This window comes from Oratosquilla oratoria, chromosome 15 (assembly GCF_046742065.1).
Source record: "Oratosquilla oratoria isolate Oo_2021 chromosome 15, ASM4674206v1, whole genome shotgun sequence".
Taxonomy (NCBI): domain Eukaryota; kingdom Metazoa; phylum Arthropoda; class Malacostraca; order Stomatopoda; family Squillidae; genus Oratosquilla; species Oratosquilla oratoria.
Genome location: NC_134791.1, coordinates 63,636,460 through 63,652,817, shown reverse-complemented (window position 1 = coordinate 63,652,817; position 16,358 = coordinate 63,636,460). Strand labels below are relative to the sequence as shown.

At 40.5% G+C, this 16,358-nt stretch overlaps 1 protein-coding gene across 1 annotated transcript in view; it reads right to left on the bottom strand.

The window, feature by feature from the left end:
• LOC143033481 (ligand of Numb protein X 2-like) overlaps positions 1 to 16,358 on the bottom strand; it is a 769,238-nt gene that overhangs the window by 751,831 nt on the left and 1,049 nt on the right. The window contains exon 2 of the mRNA XM_076198968.1: positions 6,214 to 6,440. The gene's annotated coding sequence lies outside the window, so the exon portion shown is untranslated. The remainder of the gene's footprint in view (positions 1 to 6,213; positions 6,441 to 16,358) is intronic.

Below are 16,358 nucleotides of genomic sequence, written 5' to 3'. Positions count from 1 at the left end.
AGCAAAAAACCAAACCAGAAGAAAGGAAGAAGGAAGCGAAGTGGGAAAGCCTTGAGGGCGATGCAGAAACGGAGAGCGACAAGATATACAGACAAAGAAGGAAGGAGAACAAACAAGAGATTGAATACTAGAAAAGAAGAGCAAGGAAGAAAGAATAGGACGAAAGGTATGAAGTAAAGGGAAAAAGAAGGAAGAAGAAAGTGGGAGGAAGGAGTAGGAGAAAGGGAGAAGGAAGAAAAAGAAGAGGATGAAGTGAACAGAGGAACAAGAGAAGGGGGGAAAGGAGCAACGGCCGACAGGAGGGGGAATGATGAAGAGTAGGAGGAATACGACAAGAATGTGGAAAAAGTAGAGATGTGGCAAGGAAAGGGGACGAAACAAAAGCACAAGTACAAGGGGAAAGAACACAGGTAGTAGGAGAAGAAGATTGGAAAGAGGGAGGGGCAGGTGGGGGAAGAACAAAGGGGAAATAAAGAGGAAGGGAGGAGAGAAGGAGGAAGAGAAGAAGAGGGAAAGTTGGGAGCAGGAGGGAGGAAGAGGAAGATAAGAGGAGAAGGAAGTGGAAAAGGACAAGGGCACAGAAAGAAAGATAAAGGAGATGAAGAAAAAGGCGAGATGAAAAGGAAGGGACAGGAGGGGAGAAACGGGAGAGGAGGAGGAAGAGAAGAAGGAGGAAGAGGAGGAGAAACAGGAGGAAGAGGAGGAGAAACAGGAGGAGAAAGAGAAAGAAAAGGAGGAGGAGGAGGAAGTGGAGGAGGAGGAGGAAGTGGAGGATGAAAGAGGAAAGGAGACAGATGATGATGAGGAGGAGATAGGTGGAAAAGAAACCACCTGAAGAGAGAAAACAGTAAAGTGAAATTGAAAGAGAGACAGATAGAGAGAGAGAGAAAGAGAGAGAAAGATTAACATGGGCATAGAACTACCTGGTGTAGGCCTTATGGTCTCTTGCAGTCTCCCTGTTCCTTATGTTCTTATAAGACAGAGAGGGGAGGTTAGACAGTTAGCAGGAGAAGGAATGGCATAGAAAGAAGAAGGAGGGACCAAATACTGGAGTGACCACAATGTAAACGTGCGTCTCCTTTCAAAACCAGGAGCCTTTAGTACTTCCTACCAACAGCTCGGGTCCCCTGTCCTATCCATCAAGCTACACCTCACATCTGCGCACACTACTCCATCACCAAGACACACAATCTATATCTGAACAGCGGGTTAGATTTTCTTTTTAAACAATGAAAAATATTCCTAGTCTTGCAGTAAGGGCAATGTGGACTGCACCGATATGGATTCAGTGAAGCAAAAAATACTGATTTGCATCGCATGGCAGTCCTGTGGCTGCGGATTATGATAATTTTCCCCCTTAATAATATAATCTGAAACACGAATAATCTACAAAAATAGGATCAAAGCCTCAGAAACATATTCATTAAGAACACTGCACAGACATCTACCCATGTTTTACTTTGTAAATGAATAATGTATCTTTCCCACTTCTTCATATATCCATTTCACTGCTTAGTTCTCTCTTTTCCTGTTTAATATTGTTCAACTTTCTTCACTGATGTTGATGCTCACGTTCATTTCTATCATATTTGTATATTCATTTCCCTAAATCGGTTCAATTAAACCTGTTCAATTAGTCTAGTCTTCCTTCGATCAGAGTTCCTTAATATGCTGACTTCGTATACTACTTCTATTTCAAATCAAAATTCGCGAGATCTCCTTTGTGTCTACTTCTTATTCTCTGTTCCATAATTACGCATTTGAATCCATGTCTCTATGATTCTTCCCTCCCGTCTTTTTTATTTCCAGAATAAATCCAAGGACCACACGACCATTTTTACCTATTAGGCACCAGTTTCAATGTTTCAAATCACCTCAAGTTCTTTAGTTAAGTAGGAAAAACTCCAGTCTTGCTGGTATATTTTCGCCTCTATTATATGTTGGTCCTTTCAACCACTTGGTCTTCTTTTTTTTCTCCCGTGTCTTCCAGTATTCCAGTTCTTCCTCCACAAGACAATGAATGGGTTTTGGATGGATGTGTGTGTGTGTGTGTGTGTGTGTGTGTGTGTGTGTGTGTGTGTGTGTGTGTGTGTGTGTGTGTGTGTGTGTGTGTGTGTGTGTGTGTGTGTGTGTGCCCGCGCGCAGTTCTCTAAACTTGAACACATTACTGTTTTCAAATGGGTCGATGATTATATCATCCCTCAACCAACCTCATTTCATTCGACACCAAGTATTTCTCATTGCATCTTACGTCATGTCGTCTTCTTGGATTGGATCCAGGAAAAGATTTGCATCCGTGTGATGTCATCACTACGTTGTAGTTTGCCATCAAACCTTTCCGAATCCACCAAACTTTATTGGCGACGTCAGATTATCTTTTAATGCGCGTTTCCTTGCAATGTTTTATTTGATGCGAATCTGGTCGACGTTGTATCGAAACTTAAATTTTCCATGAAAAACTGCACGTTAGCAATTTCTCGATATATATGTTGTCCACTGTGTCTGCACGCCTCGTTCATCACAGATTCTGACCCTTCTATGGGATATTGACTGCGTGTTATGCACTCAATATCTTAAAGACTTTAGGAACACCTTGCAGCATTCCTTTATGATTGGAGATTAATTTACATAAAAAGGGACCTCCTTTACCATCACTATTAATCGAACTCTTCTGTGCGATATTATCCAGAAAGAAACGCTGAAAATTGCTGACAACATACTAATACAATCCTCTCCAAAACCTGCAACATTTGATGTTATAAACCTCAGGCGTTTTTTATCAAACCTGTCGTTCCCTTATTTCCTCATTGCATTTAATATCGCTGAGTCCTCTGCGTCCTTCACTGCATCTGACGTCCCACTGCCCTCAACCTTGCAACGTAGTGACTGATGAAAGCAAGCTGTGTCAGGTTCGATCAAGAGCTCGTAAGGTGTGGGGGTCCTTGTGTATATGAAGGGCCGACGACGACGGCCACGGCGACAAAGACGACAACAACGATAACACGACACCAACGAACGACGACAACGACGACGATGTAATTTAATAAACGTTGCGTCTGGTGTATATACGAAGAATAATTGGTATGGGCAAGGTGATAAGAGGAAAGGCGTGATAGACAGCAACTTGGTATTGTCATATAGCACACACTATCCTCGCCACCTTCGTTTTTGTTTCGATTGGGTCTGTCGGAGATAATTGCAGTGCATATAATCAGCTGAATACCAGCATACCTGATTTCGAAACATATCTTATTAAAGACTGTGGTGAATATTATTCAATTAGTAACTAATATTCTATATTCATCTGGTTTACAATATTGATTCTTAAATGTCTAAACTATACCTACCTTTGAATTACGTAAAAATCAATCAAACACTACTCAACCACAAAGACTGTGCCTCATCAAAGATACTGATATGATACTTTATATACCAGATTGATATATATATACATATATATATATATATATATATATATATATATATATATATATATATATATATATATATATATATAAACTGATGCAGTTCTTTATATTGTAATGATATGTCAAATGCTTTCAATATATGTTTTCTTAATTCTCATACCACAGCTTCACACAAAAATTCCTCCTGAGCTTAACATTTGGGCTACATTTAATGCTTGATGAGGTCTGGACCGAGGACTGAGTGGGATCTGAGTCGACTGAGACTCAGTTCGGGTCGGGATCAACCTTCAGCAGAATGAAATCGTTTGGCATTAAGGAAAAGTAATATCACTCCGAGAACCAAATCCCCACGGTGAACCTCCAAACAACCTAAACACAGGGAATTTTCCCTGAGACCTGGAGGCGTACCGTCGTGGCAGGAGTGAGGTGCCACCACCACCCTAGAGGGAGCGTGACTAGCGACGGACCCTGACGGCATCGGCCCCTTTCTATCCAACATGTGCCGGGTTTCCCTCCATCACAATGTACATCCCTCCACTGGTCCCCACTCCTCCTCCACCTCTACCTTTCCTTTCCTTCAGTTCTCTTTCAATCTACCCATATCATCCTTATTTTTTTCTTTAATATAACGTCATCCCTCAAGTGGAACAGTCAAAAACATACAGTATGTACGGGATGAACACAAAGACCTTGGACATGATAATGTGCTTTCCAAAAGTCTTAGTATTTTATATAATTGTTTCAAAAATGATCTTTGTGTCTACAATATAGTAGCAAGATTTGTAGCTACTTTTTAGGCGCTTGATCTTCTAGAGATGGGGTGATTTTAGAAAATACACGAGAAAATCCTCTCGGAAGAGATTATTTGAGCTGAGTTTCCCAGAGCTATTACATATTATTTCCAAATAATACAACCATCAACTTGAAAGACAGCGTCTCATCGACCATGGAACAAAATTTTTCAATATTCTAAATGGCAAAGGGCAACATACAGACATATGTTTTGTCCTGGGAATCTGCGCCCATAATGTAACACTGTTTGCCATAGGAACATCATGAGACGTCCTCTACCTATATGTCTGAAACGCAAGGTTTACAATATATGTATAATCCCAGCTATGACCTACAGTTGTGAGACTTGGAAATTGGCGAAGGCGATGGCGACATAGCTAGGAAGTGTACAGAGAGATATGAAGAGATCAGTACTGGGAATAACGCTGAAAAGCAAGGAAAAGGGCAAGTTGGGCAAGAAAGCAGTCTGTAGTGAAAGATAAAGTGGAGGCGATGAAGGAGAAGAGATGGAATTGGATAGGAAAGTTAGCCAGAAAGGAGGATGGGAGAGGGAGCGAGTGTGGTGCTGACTGCATGCTGCAATATGGTACGTGGAAGAGGAAGATCGGACATAATGTGGAAAGACGAGACAGAGAGGTTTGCAGGAGCGATGTGGTGTAGTCATACGACTCATATAGTAGTATTTGGTAAAGGCCTTTGTTCAGCAGTGGAGTTCGAATAGCTGACTGGTATGTATGTATAAACATGTTTATGTATATATATATATATATATACTGTATATATGTATATATATGTGTATATATATATATATATATATATATATATATATATATATATATACATATGTATATATGTAATAAAACCACTTGGAAAATAAAATGAAAGGTGACAGAACTTTGAAAATGTCTTAAATAGACGAAAACGTACGGTCGCCTTTAATTTATTTTCCAAGTGGTTTTATTACAGATTTTGTGAACCACGCGTTTTTTAGATTTGTTCACATATATATATATATATATATATATATATATATATATATATATATATATATTATGAGTCAGACACCTCCAGACTAGTCTGCGGCATTCTTCAAGCAGACGGGGTTCATTTGGATCACCCGATGCAAGTCAAAGTATGCGTGCTTGATATGCTTCTCTAGGGAACACTCAACCCACCTCTTTATGCACCTTTGCAATATCAATATATATCAAAATCATTATGCACTTTAGCAATGCATGTAAAAATGTACTTATTTGATGATTTTGGCGATGTATGTATGAGTACCTCTTTCAATTATTTCGACAGTATCTAAATACATATACGCACCTGTGGTTAGGATATGGAAGATAACCTGTGGCTGTACACGCACCTGTGGAAGAAGATAGTAAAATGATAGTGAAATACCATATGTATATCTGCTTACATTAGTTTACAAACGTGAGGACATGGACGCATGTACACACTATGTATTACTTACCTGCAATAAGAACTTTTTGATAATGAATACGAATTAAAATGTCTTTCCTTAGACTAGCAAAGAATACATGACCATTTAGACATGTTTATCTAATCTACAAGTGCACACACGTTTAGATATATCATACACCCGTGACATGACATTTTTTTCAAATATATGGATATCTAGTTATATAGCTGTACCCAGCTGGGTTGATAAAACTCCACACCTACATACGCAAGCTTAATTAAAGCGTTCTGTAATTTAAATCTATGTTTAAACTAGATAGCCTTCACACTTGCAAATGCACGTTTAGTTATACAGTCATAAATCTATATATAGACCCACACTGAGAAGACAACACTAAACCCCATCCTTTCATCCGGACATTTAATCATGCACTAGCTCATGTATCTATGCATGGACCAGCATACAAACATCTACCCTTGCATACACACGCTTTCTCCAATGGTTTTCAACCTACATATACATCTGTTCTTTAATTAGTTTGACATCTTCCAACACTTGTCGACGCACCTGTGCTAGAGCAGATTGATCCAGAGGAGCCATAGGATGGCAAGGACGAGGAAGAGGATCAGGTAGTTGATGAACATGAGCGTTTGCTCCGTCCCGCGTTGGAACATCTTGCCTTGCTGTCGCCCCTCGGGTCTTCGCCGACGAGTACTTGTGTTACTAAAGAAGCCGCAAACGCGCTATAACACGCTCGATAGACAATGGAGGCAATGAAATGTGTTATGTCCTTCCTAAAAAGTACGGAATCGTTACTAAGCTAAGCGTACGTGTCGGAGGTGACAATGTATGATGTTATATAAATGATGTGAATAAGCAATGCAAAGAATTTGTCACGGCTGCTGGTGGTGAGTTTTGATATTGGATCACTGATTTCATTTATCTTTTTTTTTATCATTATTATGATTACTGTTGTGAACTACGGCACAGTAAAAGTGACTTCCTAGATTGTGCTCAAGTTGGGTCAAAGTCGTGGACTTTCCTGGGTCAAAAAGAGTAAACTGGTTGACTAGCAACTGAATGCTACAAGGAAACCAATCCTTATCCTAGTCTTCAACTAACAATAAATTTCTCGCTCCTTCTCTCTATTCATCCCCCATTCATCACTCCCTCTCCTCCTCTCCCTAAACTCACCCCAATAAAGAAGTAATACCTTTCAGTTTTTATTCTCCCGTCTGCTACCCTCCTTAAATATTTCCTTTGCCTTTATAACTCCACTACTTTGGTGAGATGCTGTGTAAGGGCTGGCTATCGTTGACAAAATACTAAATACTCTCCCAGTCCCTCCCTTATCCACCGAAGTTGCACTGTCCCCTGGTCCAAGCCTTGGTCATTGAAATTAAGAACTCGTAGACCGTAGCTGCAACTCTATTCTGGTCACACGTCAGCGATCACACAACCAGAAAAACGACAACAAAATACTAAAACCTCTAAAAATGGATTCCGGAGTGACTGAACTGTTTTCAGGTGATGATGCGCCAGAAAAAAAAAGTTTGACACTTAAAAACTTAAGAAGGAATATGGCATTTAAGAGTCTGTGTTCACGATCTCGCCATGTTAATCGAATCCACCTCACGGTGATCTCTTCCTGAACGGTTCAATTCTGCAGGAATGCGAGGGACCTGAAATATTGGGCGTCACGTTGACTAAATTGACATGTGAGCGACATATTCGGTCCATGGTTGTTTCTGCTGCTCGTAAGCCGGGTATTTTAAGGAAATCTTATGGGATATTCTGAGGTTTCGATCAACTCGCCTGTGGCTAATTCATCGTATTCTTCTTGGTAGTGAAGTTTTATTCGATTTTAATCATCGTCGTAATGTCAGACTAGATTGCATGCGGTACAAGATGAGGTCAAAGCCAGCTCATCCATTGTATGTGTTCTGGGCTTGCATGTGCACGTCAACTATACAGTATACACTCCTCCAGTTTACAACCGGTGAGTTGTTGTAGGAGCCGGTATCAACGTGTTTTTTTTTTCTATGCTCGAATAGAAATACTTAAACAGTAGATAGTGTCACCAAGTTTAAGTCATATGTTAATAGATTAATAAGGAAATGTAGTTTATGTTATGTTTCATATAGTTTTTCTTGTGTTACTATATATTAATAATAATTCCGGTTTGGACTGATTCACAATCTATTTTGTTCTGTCTGTCTTATACTTTTCTTTCTGATATCTATATTTTTATTTTTCTTATATTCCTGTCTACGTTCCAGTCGTGTGGTGGTTGCTCCACAACAAGCTAGCCTGCATTGTTCCATTCACTTGCTCCATTGTGTATAATAATAATAAATAATAATAATAATAATGATAATAATAATAATAAATAATATTAACAATAATAGTATAAAAATTAATAATAATAATAACATAACAATAATAATGATAATAATAATTATAGCTATAAAATATATTAGTTTGCTCATGGTTGGTCTGGTGACATTCCCTATTACTAACATCCCAAAGAACATCGCAACATCCGCCTTCCACAAAAGTCAAATATCATACATTCTTTCCGTACATCAGTGCTTCGTCTGGCTAGAAAAAACAAAAGTTCATGGTCGCATGACTTCCGAAATACTCTTTTCAAAAAAGAAAAAAGAAAAAAAAAAAAAAATCGAGAATTTTTTAAATATTGTATGTGTATATGTGTCTGTATATATATATATATATATATATATATATATATATGTGTGTGTGTGTGTGTGTGTGTGTGTGTGTGTATTCACTTGGTCTTTGGATCACGTGTTGGACTCGTGATCGACAGCTATTTCCCTCCTGGAAGAGAGCTCAGAGCTCGTAGGTCCGATCTATGGGTAATGCTATGACCTTGCACACACACACACCCCCAACTCCCCGCCCACGAGAGTTGGAGTAACACCCCTCAGCCCTGCGATACTGATATTATTTCAGCCCCGGGCGAGAGTCGAACCCGGACCTCCGTAGTGGCAGGCCAGAGCTCTAACCACAGAGCCATGAGAGGTGTGTACAACACTGAATGGGTTCCAGTGATTAGAGATACATTTTAACAACCACAATGCACTATAATTCTAAGCCATCTCTCTAGTAGCGTAATCGGTAAGTCACTACAGCGCTTGGCATGCGCTAGCCGGGTTCGAGTCCTTGGCAATACCGCATTTCAATTTCTGCATGTTAGTATCCATCGGGTCTCCCGATGTTGATGGTTTAGAATTAAGGTGTATTGTGGTTAAAATATATATATATATATATATATATATATATATATATATATATAATATATATATATACATATAATACATACATATATACATACATATATATACACATACATCTATATACACATACATATATATATATATATATTATATATATATATATATATATATATATATATATATATATATATATATATATATATATATATATATATATATATATATATATATATATATATATATATATATATATATATATATATATATATGCACGATGCTTGGTTTTCCAAAATGATGGGAATCCACCCACCACAAGATCGAGGAGGACCCAGTCCGTGGCCGTCAGTTTTTGATCGTCGCCGCCACCAAAATTACCGCGGCTTTAAAGTCGTATTTTCTTCTTTTTCCTTTCTCCCCCTCACTCTCTCACACCCCTTTTGTCTTCCATTCTCTCTCTCTGACAAAATGAATATCTTTTTTAGCCTCTTTTCCATTTAAATGCCACTCGCTTTTCTGCGACACTTCTTTATCTATTACTGATTTTCCTCTCTCGTTCCCTTTTCTTTTCATTCATTCACCCTTTTTCTCTCCACATTTTATATATTTCCTATCCCGTCTCCCTTCACTCGTCCTCCTCCTCTCTTACACGCTCCACGTCTTTTTTTTTTTTCCTCTTCTCGTCGTCCACACTTCTTCCCTCCCACAACTGCTATTTTTCGAACTTCATCGTAAATACGTTACGATATCGTCTGTTTAGACGACCCTTTTTCATCCCCACCACCTTCATATCCTGTCCCGCCTCGCTCCTGCTTCATCCTCTGTCTTTTCCCTTAACTTTCCCCTGCAACACCTGCACCGTCTTCCCTTCACTTCCTCCGATTCCGCTCCCTGACCCCCCATTTCCTTATCCAACAGCCCGTGAACTAAGCAACAAATTCTTCAACTTAAGTGATCCTTTGTGGAGCTGCAAAGACTCTCTCTTTCTCTCCCTCTCTCTCTCTTCCCCTCTCTGTCACCACGTGGTGTCTTGTTCTATAGATGAAGTATAGTTCAATCCTCATACAACAGATGCGTTGGATGGTCACCTGGCTGCTGTACCGCTAGATGTTGTAGACATGCAGACCAATTAATGATGCGTTTCTTGAAATGTTTTAAGACGTCTGATTGTCGCATAGAAACAAGAGCTCGGATGAGGGAATCATACTTTATATAGAGACGAGAGGGAAAGCTGAGAGAGAAAGGAAGGGGTCAAAAGAGGCATTCAAGCTTCGGAGAGGTGCGGCACTCTAAACGTCAAACCAGATAAGGACACATATGGGCACAAGGGCATATCCGAGCAAAGAAGGAGGAGGGGGAAGAGGAAGAGGAGGAAAAGGAGTACTAGTGGTAGTAGTAGTAGTGCCAAATGGAAGTAATTATAATATCAAAGAGGTGCTCTGAGGCTGGCACAGGTGGGGACTGGTGATGTTAGCACTGTCCATTTAAGCTACCCAAATACTAGGAGCCCCACACGTGATGGTCATCAAAACATGCTGCGTTTGTGCATTTGCGCATCAAAATTGCAGACAATGCGCATGCGTCAAAAGTGAGAGTGCACGAACTGCAGAAGAGGAGGAGATTGCATAAATCGAGGGGAACAACATCCGGAGGAGAGGAGGGGTCAACTGGGAGAAGACGTGGAGACTGTGATGGAGATGAACATGTGATGGGGACTCACAAGAGGGAAGTGATCCCACGAATTTGAGGTCGAAGGACGAAAGCCCACGTCATCAAGAGCAGCAGGGTGGGAGGGAGGAGGGCAGGTTCTGGCAGACGTGGCAGCAGCCCATGGTTGAGGAGTGGCTGGACGACGCCTACAGCAGGATACTTGCCTTCTCCCCAGGAAACCTCTTCACCCCGCCTAAATGCAATGCAATAAACTCATCTCCCTATGCCCCGCTGGTATTCAAAACGATGGCTATCCTTCCATACCTTGTGTGTCAGAGGACCCACAGAAAATCAAAGCACTCGGAGAATACCCAGGCATTGCAACGGAGGATGGAACAGTGGGAGAATGGAGAAGTGGAGCAACTAATGATGGAAGCAAAGGCTATTCAAGATAGACTCAACAAGGGCACCGACAGAAAGAAAAGACCAGAAGACAGAGCCAGGAATTTTGCAGATAAGATGAGGCAGGGAAAGGTTGCGGCTGCCATGAGATCGTTCGCAGGGGAAAATGAAGACCCAGGAATTCTACCCCTAAACGAGGAAACGCTGAAGATCCTGAATGAAAAACATCGAACAGCAAGACCAGCAAACCTGAACACTAAATTCAAAGGTGACTACCTCCTACCCCACGAGGTGATCTTTGAGAGAAAGGATTTGGACCAGCCTATTTGGGACAGCGGCGGGGGGACCGCAGGAGGCCATCGCTGGTTTGGCGAGGAAACTGGCGACTGAGGACTGTCAGCACCTTGAAGCATATACATCGTGCAGACTTATCCCGCTGGATAAGAAGCCTGGCTGTCGTCCAATTGGTATAGGTGAGGTCCCGTATCCGGATATATATATATATATATATATATATATATATATATATATATATATATATATATATATATATATATATATATATATATATATAATTTTCCGGCCACATCAATTCATTTTAATTCCATGCTATCACTGTTGAGACTGACGAGGAGCTCGATGGAAGCATATATACGGAAACAGATGCGTGGTCCAGCTAAGGACTCGAACCAAGCTCAGACGTGTAAAAATAATATACATATACATACACACACACGCATATATATATATATATATATATATACACACACACACAAGCTTTTCACCAAAAGGCAGAGATTAGAGAAAGAGAAACATGAATGAAATACAGGAAACTATTCAGAAAGGAAAAAATGATAAAGGGACCGAGCCCAGACATGCTTTAGGAAGACAGCAAATTATATCTTTGAAAGACAGAAATGGAGAGCTCCTTATATGCAGAGACAGAACGGTAAAAAGAGTAGAAGAATTTTACCAAGAGCTTTACTCGTCGAAGACCGTAGATGAGTCAGTAAATCCACCTGTAAACGTTATTAGTGTATCAGAAATTACAAAGGAAGAGGTAGATTTTGCTCTAAAATATTAAACGAGGAAAACACTTGGGGAAGATGGTATATCGATAGATCTTTTCAAAGACGCAGGGAAATAAATTCATATTAGGTGAGCTCAGTTGTACACTCAGTGTTTACATCAAGAAAGCGTTCCCGAATCCTGGTGCAATGCTATAGTGATTTTGTTTAATAAAAAAGGAGACCAAATAGACCTTAGTAATTATCGACCGATTAGTTTGCTATCAAACATAAAGTATTCTACAAGATCCTTACAAATAGACTAAGACAAGTTTTAGATGGAACCCAACCTCTTTAGCTTTTGTAGATTATGAGAAGGCCTTTGAGTGGGTAGGACAAATAGCAATACTAAACTCGCTGCGCAAGCAGGGTGCAAACGAACAAGTATTAAGGGATCTAGAAAATACTTATGCGAAAGGTACACCTGTAATTCGACTACATAAGAATACAAGAGATCAAAATCGAGAAAGGAGCACGGCAAGGCGATACAATTTCACCCAAACCATTTGCAGCTTGCTTGGAAGAGATTTTCAAAAAGTTGAGTTAGGAAGAGAAAGGTTTGAAGATCAATGGCGAATACTTTAAACACCTAAGATTTGCGGATGATATTATTTTTATTTCAAAGTATGCAGAATGATCTAAACAAGGAAAGTCTCAAAATAGGTTTAAAAATTAATGAGTAAATCCAAAGACCAACACGAAAGTTCAAAGTAAAAAGATTATAATCGATAGTGAGAGTATAATAATTTAGGCCAGATGGTGAAAGTGACCAAAGATGATGATAATGAAATAAAAAGGCGTGTTACATTTGGTTTGAAAGTGGTATGTAAAATAACGTAAAGTTTACCAATCAATGCATTCTATCAGCAATAATCTACGGGTGTGAGACTTGATTGATTGATTGATTGATTTATGAAATATTTGGCTCGAAGGCCAAGCGCCGGAGCCGGTAGGCCATTCAGCGCATATTTATCTCATATAGATAAAAATTCAAGTAAAACAGTAAAAACAATAAACATTCACAAACAACAACATACACTCACAAGCACTCATATACACAATCTTAAATTTCATAAAATAAACCGATGTCTTTTAAAAACATTCTTCACATGAGCTTCCTCCCCTAAAATTTGTTTAAAAGATAAATTTGTTAAAAAATTTGCCCTGCGCTTAATAGAGAATGCAGGGCACTGAATTAAAATGTGTTTTATTGTAAAAACTACTTGGCAAGTGGGACATTGGGGGGGCCAGCCTTTCTGCTCCACTTTCCATCAAAAATTTATGGGTAATGTAGGAATGGCCAATTCTCAATCTTGTTAGAACAATACTTGACCTTCTGTCCAAAGAAGGACACTTCCAAGGGTTCACCAAGGGGTGAATCTCTTTTAACTTGTAACTACCGTCCAGCCTTGTCCATTGTTCTTGCCACTTTTCCATTGTATAACGATGAATTACTTGTTTGAAGTCTGTATGTGGGATCTTTTGGTCTGTTATATGGTTGAGCCTAGTGGCGGCTTTGGCTGCAGCATCGGCCTGTTCATTTCCAGTGATACCCACATGGGACGGCGGTGCGAGACTTGGAAACTAACGAAGGCGATGTAAACAAAGCTAAGGACGGCACAGAGGAGAATTGAGAGATTAATGATGGGAATAACGCTGAGAGACCGAAAGAGAGCAAGTTGAGTGAGAGAGCAGACCAGAGTGTAAGATATTGTGGAGGCGGGGAAAGAGATGAAGTGGAATTGGGCAGGTAAGTTATCGCGAACGATTGATGAGCGATGAAGCAAGTGTATTACTGAATGGACCCCGCGAGAGGGGAAGCGTGGAAGAGGGAGACCAGGCAGAAAGTGAAGAGATAGAGAAGTTTGCAAGAGTGACACGGCAGTTGTTGGCGCGATCGTGTGAATCATGAAATGTTATGAAAGAGCCCTTTGTTCAGCAGTGGACTCAGGATGGCTGATTTGATTAGTTGATATATATATATATATTATATATATATATATATATATATATATATATATATATATATATATATATTATGTGTGTGTCTGTCTGTGATTCAACATGGCCTAGGATCACGTGTTGGATTAGTGGTCGATAGCTATTTCCCTCCCAGAAGAGGGCTCAGGGCTCATATATAACCGATCTATGGGTAATGCTGTGACCTTACATGCACACACACACCCAACCACCGCCCACGAGAATTGGAGTAACAACTCGCAGCACAGCGGTACTAACATTATCTCAGGCCTGGGCGGGATTCGAACCCGGACCACCGTAGTGGCAGCCGGGAACTCTAACCACTGCGCCACGAGGTGTGTGTGTGTGTGTGTGTGTGTGTGTGTGTGTGTGTGTGTGTGTGTGTGTGTGTGTGTGTGTGTGTGTGTGTGTTTGTAATAATAATAAATAATAATAAAAGGTTTATTTCAGTAGCAGTAGTACACTGACAATAATACAATGCAAACGATGATTAAAAATATAAAACTTAGTGTGTGTGTGTGTGTGTGTGTGTGTGTGTGTGTGTGTGTGTGCACGCGTAAGTATAAAGATTCGTCCTTCCATACATCTACCAATCACGGAGTTCAGCGAAGACTAAAAGTGTTGGGTTGACCAACCAGTCACGTGACGTGGGTCGTAGGAGGATATTCGCAGCCACCACTGCGAGCTATGACAGCGGACTGTATGGTCTCTCTCTCTCTCTCTCTCTCTCTCTCTCTCTCTCTCTCTCTCTCTCTCTCTCTCTCTCTCTCTCTCTCTCTATCATATATATACATATACAGTATATATATATATATATATATATATATATATATATATGTGTGTGTGTGTGTGTGTGTGTGTGTGTGTGTGTGTGTGTGTGTGTGTGTGTGTGTGTGAGAGAGAGAGAGAGAGAGAGAGAGAGAGAGAGAGAGAGAGAGAGAGAGAGAGAGAGAGAGAGAGAGAGAGAGAGAGAGAGAGAGAGAGAAAGAGAGCTTACGATAGGTGTTTTGCTCAAGCTAGTCATCACCGTCGCCTTTTGTTCTGTGAGAGCCAAGGCAACTTGCAACGACTGACAGGTGTTGGGGACAGAACTCGAGCCCATTCAAGAACGAAGTGAATTCGTATTCTAACGCACCACGACAGTCTGCACGTAGCACATAGATATGTGAATCCATATATATATATATATATACACACAAATGCATGCACATGTACATCAATAATCAATCCATGTAGGTATACCAGCAAACCATGGCGTAAATAACGCCGCCGGTGTGAGCCTCCACCACCGCCAGGCAGACACTAAAATGCGCCTAACGACGTCATCCTGATATCTTGGGAAAAAGGCAGATAATGAAGTCACAGGCTCGGAAATAAAGGAGGAAAAAATTTTCTAGCAATGAAGAGAGTAGGAGGTGGAGGAGGAGGAAGAGGAGGAGGAAAGGGAGGAATAAGAGGAGGAGTAGGAAGAAGAAAAGAAGGAAAAGGATGAGGAACAGGAGGAGGACGAGGTGGAGAACGAGGAAGATGGAGGCAAAGTAGAAGGAAGAGAAAGATCAGGAAGGGGAACAGGAGGAGGAGGAGTAAGGGTATGGGGGGAGGAGGAGGAGGAGATGAAAGGGGAAAATTAGAAAAAAGAAGGAAGAAGGGGAAGATTAGGAAAAGGAGGAGAGGAGAAGGAGGAGGAGGGAGAAAATGGGGAAGAGGAGTACCAGGAGGGGGGGCAGGAACAGTTGCAGGAGGAAAATGGAGGAAGAGGAGGAAAAGGAAGGGAAAGAAGGGAAAATGTCGAAGGAGGAGGAGGAGGAGGAGGAGGAGGAGGAGGAGGAGGAAGTGAAGAAGGAGGAATAGGAACAACTTCGTAATTAAAAAACAACCATGAGCAACATTCGATTAGGAAATATTTCCTTCGCGACTGTACAAAACAGAGAAGAATGTGGATGATGGGAGGAGGGGGAAGGGAAGGAAAGGAATGGGGTGAGGGAGGTCCACCTCCATCCACAACTCTGGAAACACTAATAAGGAGCCCCAAGTTTCGAGTACCACCTCGGGAACTTGAAGATTCACTCCAAGAACCCAGAAATATTTATTTCTTATATCTTTTTTATCAAATGTTATTTCTTTTTTACATTTCCGAGCACTACTATCTTTAAGTATTCTAAACTCTTGGGCTTATCTGGTATGCCTGAGTGCCCTGAGACAACACAATTAATGACATTTTGCAATGATGGCCAGAAAGCACAGATATGAACGTGACTCCATTCGTAGTATACGAATATAACCCAATGGCAATGAGCAAAATTTCATAAAGACGTTCATATTCTGTGTCTCGGCAAATAAACGTATATCCTAATGA